This window comes from Hippocampus guttulatus, chromosome 3 (assembly GCF_054856545.1).
Source record: "Hippocampus guttulatus isolate MCC_2025c chromosome 3, RoL_Hgut_1.0, whole genome shotgun sequence".
Classification (NCBI taxonomy): Eukaryota; Metazoa; Chordata; class Actinopteri; order Syngnathiformes; family Syngnathidae; genus Hippocampus; species Hippocampus guttulatus.
The window spans coordinates 4411456-4422023 of NC_141263.1; the positions used below are offsets into that span (position 1 = coordinate 4411456).

At 43.9% G+C, this 10568-nt stretch overlaps 1 pseudogene; it reads right to left on the reverse strand.

The window, feature by feature from the left end:
• Positions 1–3957: 3957 nt before the first annotated feature.
• LOC147207194 (uncharacterized) lies at positions 3958–5843 on the reverse strand (annotated as a pseudogene).
• Positions 5844–10568: the final 4725 nt, after the last annotated feature.

Consider the following 10568-nt stretch of genomic DNA (forward strand, 5'->3'; position numbering starts at 1 on the left):
AGATTCCAAAACGACAACATGCAAGTGACTCTTTATTGCAGTGAGTTTTACTGGAATTGCGAACATTTTTACGTCCTGTAGATCATGGCATCCAAACGAAGAGGAACAGTAAGTGAAGTGCATCTGATTAAACGAAGCGGGTTACAAAGTACGAAACATTCAAGAGACGCTTGGAGTCTGAAAGACTCAAATCTACGAGACTTTGAAAAACAAGGAAGCGATTCTTGCTCAGTCCGATTCTGCGTGTTTCCATGCTCAGGGTGAATTGTATGCGGCTCGATGGACAGTCGAGTAAATAAACGTTTCCTGAAATGGTTTGACTGTTATCGTGCTAAAAACTTTCCGCAAACTGGACCGCTAATAAGAGAGCAATCGATTTCCATAGCGGTATGGGCATCGAAGACTTCGAAGCGTCCCATGGCTGGCTTCAACAGTTCATTGCACGACATCAGCTGAGCAACGCTGTCTTGTGTGGTGATTGAGGGGAGGTCAAGTTCGAGACAGTGAGTGGAAAGAAAGCCACCAGGACTTTTACTTGTCTCATTTTGGAGAAAATAGTCCTAATTTTGTTATATTTGGTCATATACCTGTACTGTATGCTGCAGTTTATGGGCAATATATTGTTGCACTTTGTTGCTTGTGTTGTCACACATGTATGTTGTTAACATACTTTGACGTTCATCACAGTTGTTTCAGTGTTCTCATTAAAAAAAAAAAAGTATGGTAATACTTTAATACTTTTGTTCTGTTGATGTTTGGTATGGACTGTCAACATATACAGTACATTTTTTTATATGTACTATATCTTGTGCTGACCCGGTCCACGTGTCAAATTTAGAAATCAATGTGGCACCTGAGCCAAAAGGTTTGCCCACCACTGGGCTAGATTGATCTCTCCTGAACAAGAAAAAAAAAATCAAAACACTGAAACATGCTTGCTTATATTTTTTCTACATTGTTTGGCAGTTGGGACAAAAAAATGTGAGTTCTGTTACATTATTACTGGCATACAAAGACATTGTGCTATCTTCAAGGGAAATTTAAAATCAGAAAGCATTGTAGTGTTCATCTTACTGAAAAAGAGTTACAAGTGTTGCACAATTAGAATTGTTTTGCATAATTTCACTGAAGAAATCATTTTTCTGTAAAATAACTGCACTTTCATTATCTAGAAATAATACATACTCTTAACAGCTTCTGTAAACAATGTCATATTTCAACGTTATTTCAACGTAGAAATAAAATCGAAATCAGGAGTAGATTTCTAACTTTTGGCCCGGCCCTCCACAATATTTTCTGCTTCTCATTGGGCCCCCCTGGGAAAATAATTGCCCACCCCTGCTTTAGAAGAAAAAATACAGTTCCACATACAGTATATGCAAACTACAGAATTCTGAGATAAAAGTCAGAATTCTGACTTTTAAAGTCAGAATTCCGAGATAAAAGTCAGAATTCTGAGATTAAAGTGAGAATCTTGCCAACCTTATTTTTTCTTTCTTCATTGGCCCTAATCCTTTTATCCTGCTTTCTTAATCTTGTGCAGGTAGAATAATTTTTCTGGACAAATTGTTTTTGGACGAATGAAAATATAATACTTAACTATGCTGCTTTGTGTTCAGGATGAGCTGGATGAAGTTGTGAACACGTGGAACGCACACAAAATACGACCAAGATTGCACCATGATACAGCTTCAGGTCGACCAGTCGTCATGTATTCATTCCCTGCGATGCACAGTGCCGAGGATCAATTAAAACCTGTTGGAACGGAAGAGGTCACTGCATGTATGGAAGAGTGCACTACAAAAGGCAATTTTCCTTGTGATGAAACTGTATTTGAACTGTGTTGTTTGCTTATGGACGAAAATGAAAGGCATGCGCCATCAGATCCATTGGATGCAAGTGGCTTGTATGTTAAGTTGAGAGAGGAATTACTGAAGTCTATTTGACATGTGTACTGATGCAATTTTGGGAAAACGAAGCTTCAAATTTGCTCCATAAACCAGTTGTTTTTTGACTTCTCTAGATTGCACTCTTTTCAGCAGTGGGCCGGAAGTACACGGACTTGCCCTTTCTGAAACCTTTTTTTTAAACAACAGTGCCATGGCTCCAGCATGCCCCGTGACCCTGGAGGATATGTGGATCAAAAGTGGATGGATGTCTTATTGTTAATATTGATAGAAAACATCTCCACACTTTTTCTGATCCGCTTTATCCTCACAAGGGTCACGAGGTATGCTGTGCAGCCTGTCCCAGCAGTTGGGCAGTAGGCGGGGGACACCCTGAACCGGTTGCCAGCAAATCGCAGTGCACACAGACGAACAGCCATCTGCCCTCACAATCACGGACAATTATTTGGAGTGTTCCATTAACCTGCCCCGCATGTTTTTAGAATGTGGGAGGATGCGGAGTAGCCGGAGACTCCACACAGGAAGGCCGGAACCAGATTCGAATCCTGCACCTCTGCACTGTGAGGCCGACGTGCCTCACAGCCATTCGGAAATATCTGTAAAATGTTATTAAACCAGGCGGCCCGGTAGTCCAGTGGTTAGCACGTCGGCTTCACAGTGCAGAGGTACCGGGTTCGATTCCAGCTCCGGCCTCCCTGTGTGGAGTTTGCATGTTCTCCCCGGGCCTGCGTGGGTTTTCTCCGGGTGCTCCGGTTTCCTCCCACATTCCAAAAACATGCGTGTCAGGCTGATTGGACGCTCTAAATTGTCCCTAGGTGTGAGTGAGGGCGTGGATGGTTGTTCGTCTCTGTGTGCCCTGCGATTGGCTGGCAACTGATTCAGGGTGTCCCCCGCCTACTGCCCGGAGACGGCTGGGATAGGCTCCAGCACCCCCCGCGACCCTAGTGAGGATCAAGCGGTTCGGAAAATGGATGGATGGATGTTATTAAACCATTCACCGTTGCACACAAGTATATTAACTGTCAACATTCATGTGTAGACAGAAAAACATAGTGAATGAAGAGTAAGTTTATTGAACACAATAAATTCTTACTTTTAATAATAGAAGCATGGACCTAAATAATACAGCATAGCTGTTGAAACAACCATCCAATGGTTATGTGTAACTTCTTTGGCCTTTTTGTATATAAAACCCCAGAACTGTATATTACTGTAATATAACACCAAATGCAAGTTATTTCTATATACAGTAACTATAAAAACAGCAAACAATGCAACGTTTGTCTCTACAAACTTATCGTAAACAGTGAACACGGTAATGTACCCAAGCCATGTAGTGCTGATGCAACCTACGATGGCTCATTAACATAGTTACGGGTATGAAAAAGCTAAACAATGTCCATCACCCAGACATTGCTTTCAAGAACAGCATTGAATTCCGATCGGAAATCTGGAAAATGTTCATAGCTGTCAACAATATGCAGAACCTTTCCACATGTGTGCCCCACCGGCCTTGTACTAAACTCCGTCATTTCCTGGAACTCCACAAGAATGGCGTTGGTTACAACAAGATCAGATCCAGTGCAAAACCGGAGAAACCTCTGAAGCTTGAATTCATCCAACTCTCTGATGAACCTTTTCAGATGATTTATCACTTCCTTCTGCTTTGGGGTTAAATCAGTTGCAAATTTCAGCAGTTGGCAGACTTTATTTGAGGTAGGTTGCAAGTCCAAGCACAACTTGTTCAGTGCTTCAAGACTGATGGAGACACGGTGAAGAGTAACCTCCCTCCAGCAGTCAATCACAAACATGGGCTTTTGGATAAGCTCTTTGTGTGCTATTTCCTGCAGTATTGTGGGAAAGGTTTCAGCAGAGATTCTTTTTCTACACCCGTAGCTGTCAAGAACTTCCACAAGATCATCTAGGTCCACTTCTGAAAAGTCCTTCATTGCTTCCATCAAAACCTCACGTTCTTGGCTGCTCACAAACTGCAGAAAATGGGCTTTTAGATCACTATAGACACAGTTGAAAAGCACCTGCTCGAGGAAATGAAATGCAAGTTTGTTTGGGAAGTAGCAACAATCTTGGTATCCCTTTAAAATAATTCTCCCAACTGCTTTCCACTTTTCTGCAGGAAAATCATGGCGAATGAATGGTACTTTAATTGACCAAGGGTGCATCGGTCATAGAATTCCTGCCAGAAGCAGCTGAGAACATCTCTCAGTACTCCAGATCCAACACCTACTTCTTCTGTATTATCTGGGAGTATGCGTTTCACATTGAGTGATTTGTTTAAGATTGCATTTTCAGAGAATGCTATGATCATATCATTCAATGTGTCAGTGTAGTGGACAGTTATTGTCATCACATCTTGTGGATCAGGTGGACCATCATAGATAAGTGTGATGTCTGCATCTCCCTCTTTGTTGTATGTGGGGCCAAAAGTAATTTCTGAATCAACAGAAATGTCGAATGCCGTGTAGATTTCATTTGAATCGACAGAGACCTCTTCAATTTCAGAGTTGTAGTCACTGGCATTGTGTGACACAACCAATACTTCTTTGGACGCTGTGCTGCCATCATGGTGGTCGTCCTTTGGCCTTGTTGCAATGTAAAAGCGCAACAACGTGAGCTTTGCAGCCTCATACATATTGCCGATGGATTGGCAGGTTTCATCAGTGAGGAGGTTTTGTTTGAAATCCCACACCTCAAACTGAAAGTCCAATTCAGATCCTTTAGGAGAAATTCCATCGGGGAAAAATAGTTTCTTTCCTTCCTTGAGAATTTCTTTCAACCCAGCTTCTGTGGACATTTGAGGTTTTCTGGTACCCCCTCCCTGCTTCTCCCTCACCTGTTTGGTTATTTTTCCATCATTGTGTATCCATCCGATTGCAACATTTCACAATGTTTTCTGCCTCTTCGTCTGTCTTGCTTGTTGTGTCTTTGAGGAAGCGTCTTCTTTTCCGCTTTCTTTCCTGATTTTCATTTTCACGTAATTTTTCCAAAAGTCCATTTTTTCTTTTGGATGGGAGCTGTTGAGTCTTGCAAAAATTGAAGAGTGCTATACGGTCTCCATAGCACGGGACATAATTGGCAAGGGTGGCATCGTCCATCAGTGCTATGACATCACTGTCAATCTGCACAACAAGACAAATAGAAAAAATATACACTCAATCACCGTAACACATAATCGCTTAATTTTAAAGTATGAAGCACAAATGTAATACTAATCTCTACAATTGTAAACCAAATACACAGGCAAACATGTTGCAACTCTTCAATGTTGAAAACCGTATTGAAAACCGTTAAGAATGTACTAAGATACATTCTGACTTTAAGTCAGAATTCTGAGATTAAAGTGAGAATCTTGCCAAACTTATTTTTTCTTTCTTCATTGGCCCTAATCCTCTTCCGTAGCAAACATGCAAATGTTTTTTTTTGTTTTGTTTTTAGTTAGCGTAAACAATTTATTATGAACAACTTGTTTTTTTTTAAACACCTGTCAATCTACAAAAAAAATGTCAATATTTGCGTTTTCACAAATCAAGCCTGACAGGTTTCTTAATGTTATGCTTGGACCTCCTTAAAACAGGTAAAGTTGAGGTATCATTCTCTGACGATGTTTCATGACCATTCTCGTTCAGTTCAGTTATTTTGGATTCAGTTTAAGTAGACACAACATCCTCACTTGGCGTTTCATCATTAAGTCTCTTGGAAATGTTCTTTGGTCTTGCGAAGGTTTCGACGATTTCTCCTGAACACGTTTCCGTCTTCGGTTCTCACTTCGTATGACCTTGGTCCAACTTCCATGAGTACTGTAGCTTTGTTGTTGCACACCTTTTGATCCTGGATTCTAACATCATCTTTGACCAGTAGTGGAAGTGTTTTGGTCGCTTTGTCATAATGTTGCCTTTGTTTGCTTTTTAGATAGTCCATCTTGCTGAGAATGTCTTTGTTCTGTCTCGTTTCTGAATAGCAGGGCAAAGTTGTGCGAAGCTTGCGATTCATTAACAACTCAGCAGGTGATTGGCCACATTCAAGAGGTGCGGTCCTGTAACTCAGAAGAGCTAGATACGGATCAGATCTGCTGTCTGTTGCCTTTTTAAGAAGTTGCTTGACAATATGCACACCTTTTTCTGCTTTACCATTGGCTTGTGCACGTAGGGGACTAGATGTTACATGACGAAAGCCATACTGCATCATGAAGTGCACGAGTGGTTAGTCATGCAGCACATAAAGTCTGCCCTCCCCCCCACCCTGGACCCCTACCAGTTTGCATATCGGCAGAACAGATCAACTGCAGACGCCATCTCGACTGCCGATGAGTCAGCGCTGCTCCTGTCTTGGTCTGGCTGGGTCGGGTCATCTGCACATCAGTGTTCTCCGCTGCAGGGTCTGCAGTGTTGACGGCCACCCGTGGAGTACCCTGTCGAGATGCCGTGATCAGCCCTACATGATGACCACTCGGCAGGATGAGCACCCCAGCTCCCAAGGCCACCACACATTTTGCAGCTTTCAGAAAGTCCCATCATAGAATACAGGGATCACTCATGTCAGCTACCCAAGCTGCGTGGGTTGTCGACAAACCCCCCAGGACAAACACAAATGTCCCTTTGCCTCTCATCTCACACACAGTTGTCATGCGCTAACGCCTTTTGCCGTACTTGAGTGTTTCCATTGGCTCAAAAGTGGCATGACGTATCCATGTAGGCAGCTGCCTCAGCACCACTTCCGTAAATGCTGGGATTACCTGCGGCTGCTGCTACAAAATGTAAGACCCCTGTCTCATGGTCTGAATACTTGGTGGCATCATGCTGCCTCTCACCGTTCACTCTTGGTACTGTATCAATCTGAAATTTCCTCTAGGGTGTTGATACTGTTTATGTTACGTTGCGAGGTGGTGGTGGACCCCAAAAAGCAGGCAGGAGGAAGGAGCAGGGTGTACTTGACGAATTGTATTAAACATAGAGAAAACTAAATCCAAAACCAACAAAGTCCAAAGTATCAAACAAAAATCATGACTGAAGATAAAACATAACAGCAACCAAAACATGACTAAAACGAACCCAATTGCAGCAAACAAACATGACAGTAGCCAAGAGCAAACAATGACCCAACACTGAGTGTTCGGGCTGGGTGTCCTTTTAAATCCACTAATTATCTAACGACCAACAGGTGTGCAGCTGCAGGGAAAAGCCCCACAGTGCCACCTGTTGGTCACAAACCAAAACATGACAGTTTAGTTTGTGGTTTATGACACGATGTTTGTCTTCTACAGTACATCACACACGATTTGAGCACGAAGTACAAACTTGCTACACTTTGCTCATCATCTGTGAGGTCTCGAACAAAAATTGGTTAAAATGATAAAGATCAGCAAGTCCATGACACCCTTTGTTGACTTGGCCATAGCTAGCCACACGACTCATAATATCTGTGCAGTATTCTTGCATTTGTGATTATTGAACCAGTTAAAAGAACTGGTTAATCTGGACGATTCAGAACCCAAATACTTTCAGATTTTTCGGACGCGCCAAAGAATTGGAGCAGCTGTTGAAAATATTCTGTCTGTGTCTAAATACAGTATTTAGTGGTACAGTACCTTGATTTAAGAAGAGAGTGACATTTTTTGAGTTACCCTTGTGTGACAAATTCTACGATTTTTTGAAGATTTTTATCAATTATTTAATTCAATGACAAAGCATAAAAATTGTGTGATATGAAATATTCCAATTCATGTTTTACACACAGAGAGAGAGAGAGAGAGAGAGAGAGAGAGAGATATGTATGTAGCGGCTGGATAGCTCAGTTGGTAAGGCACCGGTTTGGGAGACGGGGGTTCGAATCCCGCTTGGGGCAAAAATGAGAGAGAGAGACCGTCCAGTGTGGGTCCCTGGGCAAAACCCTTCACGCTAATGCCTACCTCATACAATGATGAGAGACAATAAAACGAATGACATGTTAGGTTAGTCAGACATCGCCCGGCCAAACAAGGTCTGCGTCGGGTGCTGGAGAACCAGAACACCTTGACGAAAAATGGGCTACTGGAACAAAGCGGAGATGGGCAAGATGCGATAACATGGCTCCGTTGGAATGAGACTACTCAAGCAACCCTAGTCAGAGGGTTTACATGCAGAGAATGTGGGCTGAATGGTTACTTTGAAACCCACAGTCACAGTTGACCACGAAACAACTAGTTGCTCAGCGTTCCAACATCCACAAACGGCAAATGCTGTCACAACTTTAGATTGATGAGGTACAACGCAGATTCCATGGTGAAGGGCCCCAGGCTGCCAGATCAGAGGAGGAGGTCATACCAGAGATTGGGAGGCAAGCCCCAATGAATGCAGATGATGAGATTGGGAGGCCAGCCCCAATGAATGAAATGCTGAGCAAGGCAGCAACTCACCTGAAAGCAAAGGTCATGGCGAGAATGAAGGCTGGGCAACCTAGAAACCGATTACAACGGCTATGTGAAGTACCACCTGAAAGTCTCATGGAAAGTGTGAATGCAGCACTGAGGGCGATCCCTACTGTAACAATCACTGAAACCAATGAGCTGACATACGCTTCAGCATCAGTGATCCAAGAGATGCTTGGCTATAAGAGCAACCATGGGAGCCATGAGAAATGTTACCCGCCAAGCAAAAGACGGTTGGAGGCTAAGATCAAGGCGGCTCGGAAAGATGTGAGTCAATTGACGGAGGCCCAGAGAGGTGTGATGAAAAGGCCGATACCCAAGAGGTACATCCAGATGACCATACCTGAAGCACTCGAAACTGCCAAACAAAGGCTCCAAGCCATGTCCAGTCGCCTAAAGAGGTACATGAAAGAGAATGAGGCCAAGTGAATAAACAGGCTGTTTGCAACGCAACCTGCGAAAGTGTACGCTCAGTGGCAGGGTTCTAACAGCAGAGCAGACCCACCAAGACTGGAAACTGAAAGGTACTGGAAAGGCATATGGGAGAAGGAGGTCGCACATAACAGCAGTGCACAATGGCTGGTGACTTTGAGAGAGGAGCACAGCAATCTTCTTGAACAGAACCCAGTTACCATAACGGTGGCAGACATTCAGGAAAGAGTCTCAGATATGAAAAACTGGACAGCACCAAGCCCAGATATGGTCCACACCTACTGGCTAAAGAAACTCACAGCACCCCATGAGAGCCTAGAAGCACAAATGAACCAGTTGCTGAGGGATGGGACTCACCCAGGATGGCTAACTGAAGGGTGAACGATCCTGATCATGAAGGATCCCTCAAAGGGTGCAATCCCATCCAACTATCGGCCAATAACCTGTCTCTCCATAACATGGAAGCTTATGTCAGACATCGTTGTGGCTAAAATAAGTGGACACATGGATCAATACAGGAGCCAAACATCAGCTCCTGGTTGACCATACAGCCGCACAAGACTGCAGGTCCCGACATACCAACCTGTGCACAGCCTGGATTGATTACAAGAAAGCCTATGATTCGATGCCACATACATGGATCACTGAATGCTTGGAGTTGTATAAGGTGAACAGGACCCTAAGAGCCTTCATTGCGAACTCGATGAGGATGTGGAAAACCACACTTGAAGCCAATGGCAAGCCACTTACCCAAGTGTCCATCAAATGTGGCATTTTCCAAGGTGATGCACTCTCCCCACCGCTGTTCTGCATCGGACTGAACCCCCTAAGCCAATGTTAGAGGAATCTATGAGCAAAATTGTATCATGTTTAAAGTTTCATTTAATTTGGGCACGTCTAAACATTTGGGTGCGTATCCGGCACCCCCAAATGCCTGTGCACAAAGGCGCTGGCCACCTGGGCGGAGAGCTGTTGAAGTCCACAATTAGCACGTCAATGCAGGTGGGCGATCAGAGAAGAGAGGGCTAGATTCGGTCACAAAGGGGGAATGCATAATTCGGGAACAGCGGTTGAACAACAAAAGACCATTTGAGAACACCCGTCGCGACCAGGCGACATTTGTCGTCCACAAAGTCTGCAACATGTTGATACAGTGTAGACCAGACAGAAAGGCGTCAATGTACCGGTGGTTCAAAGCTTAAACCCAGGTAACCAATCACTACCGAGGGGCCGGAACGGGGGTGCGGTATGCAAATATCGGAGGCAATGTTTTCCTTGTATGTTCCAATAAAAGTCTGAATTGGCGGGAAGGGAGCTCGAGATTGTGATCGGAGCAACTAAACCGCCATTCGCTCTCAGAGATCCGCTCCCATCGATATTGAAGACAATTTTCCCTGTGTGCCGAGTCATTTCTTTAACTTTGTCCGAGAAAAACTCTCACAGCGAAGTAATCGCCAAGACAGGTGATGGATACCACCTCAGAAATGGAGCTACGATCAGTCACCTCCTCTACATGGATGATATAAAGCTGTCTGCTAAGAGCGAAAGGGACATAGACTCCCTGATCCACACAACCAGTATCTACAGCAGTGACATCGGGATGTCATTCGGGCTTGAGAAATGTAGTCGGATGGTGACTAAGAGAGGAAAGGTAGTCCGCACTGAAGGGGTCTCACTCCCTGAAGGAACGATAGCAGACACTGAGGACAGCTACAAGTATCTCGGTATCCCACAAGCCAATGGCAACCTCGAACTGGCAACAAGGAAAGCGGCTATGGCTAAATACCTCCAGCGGGTGAGGCAAGTCC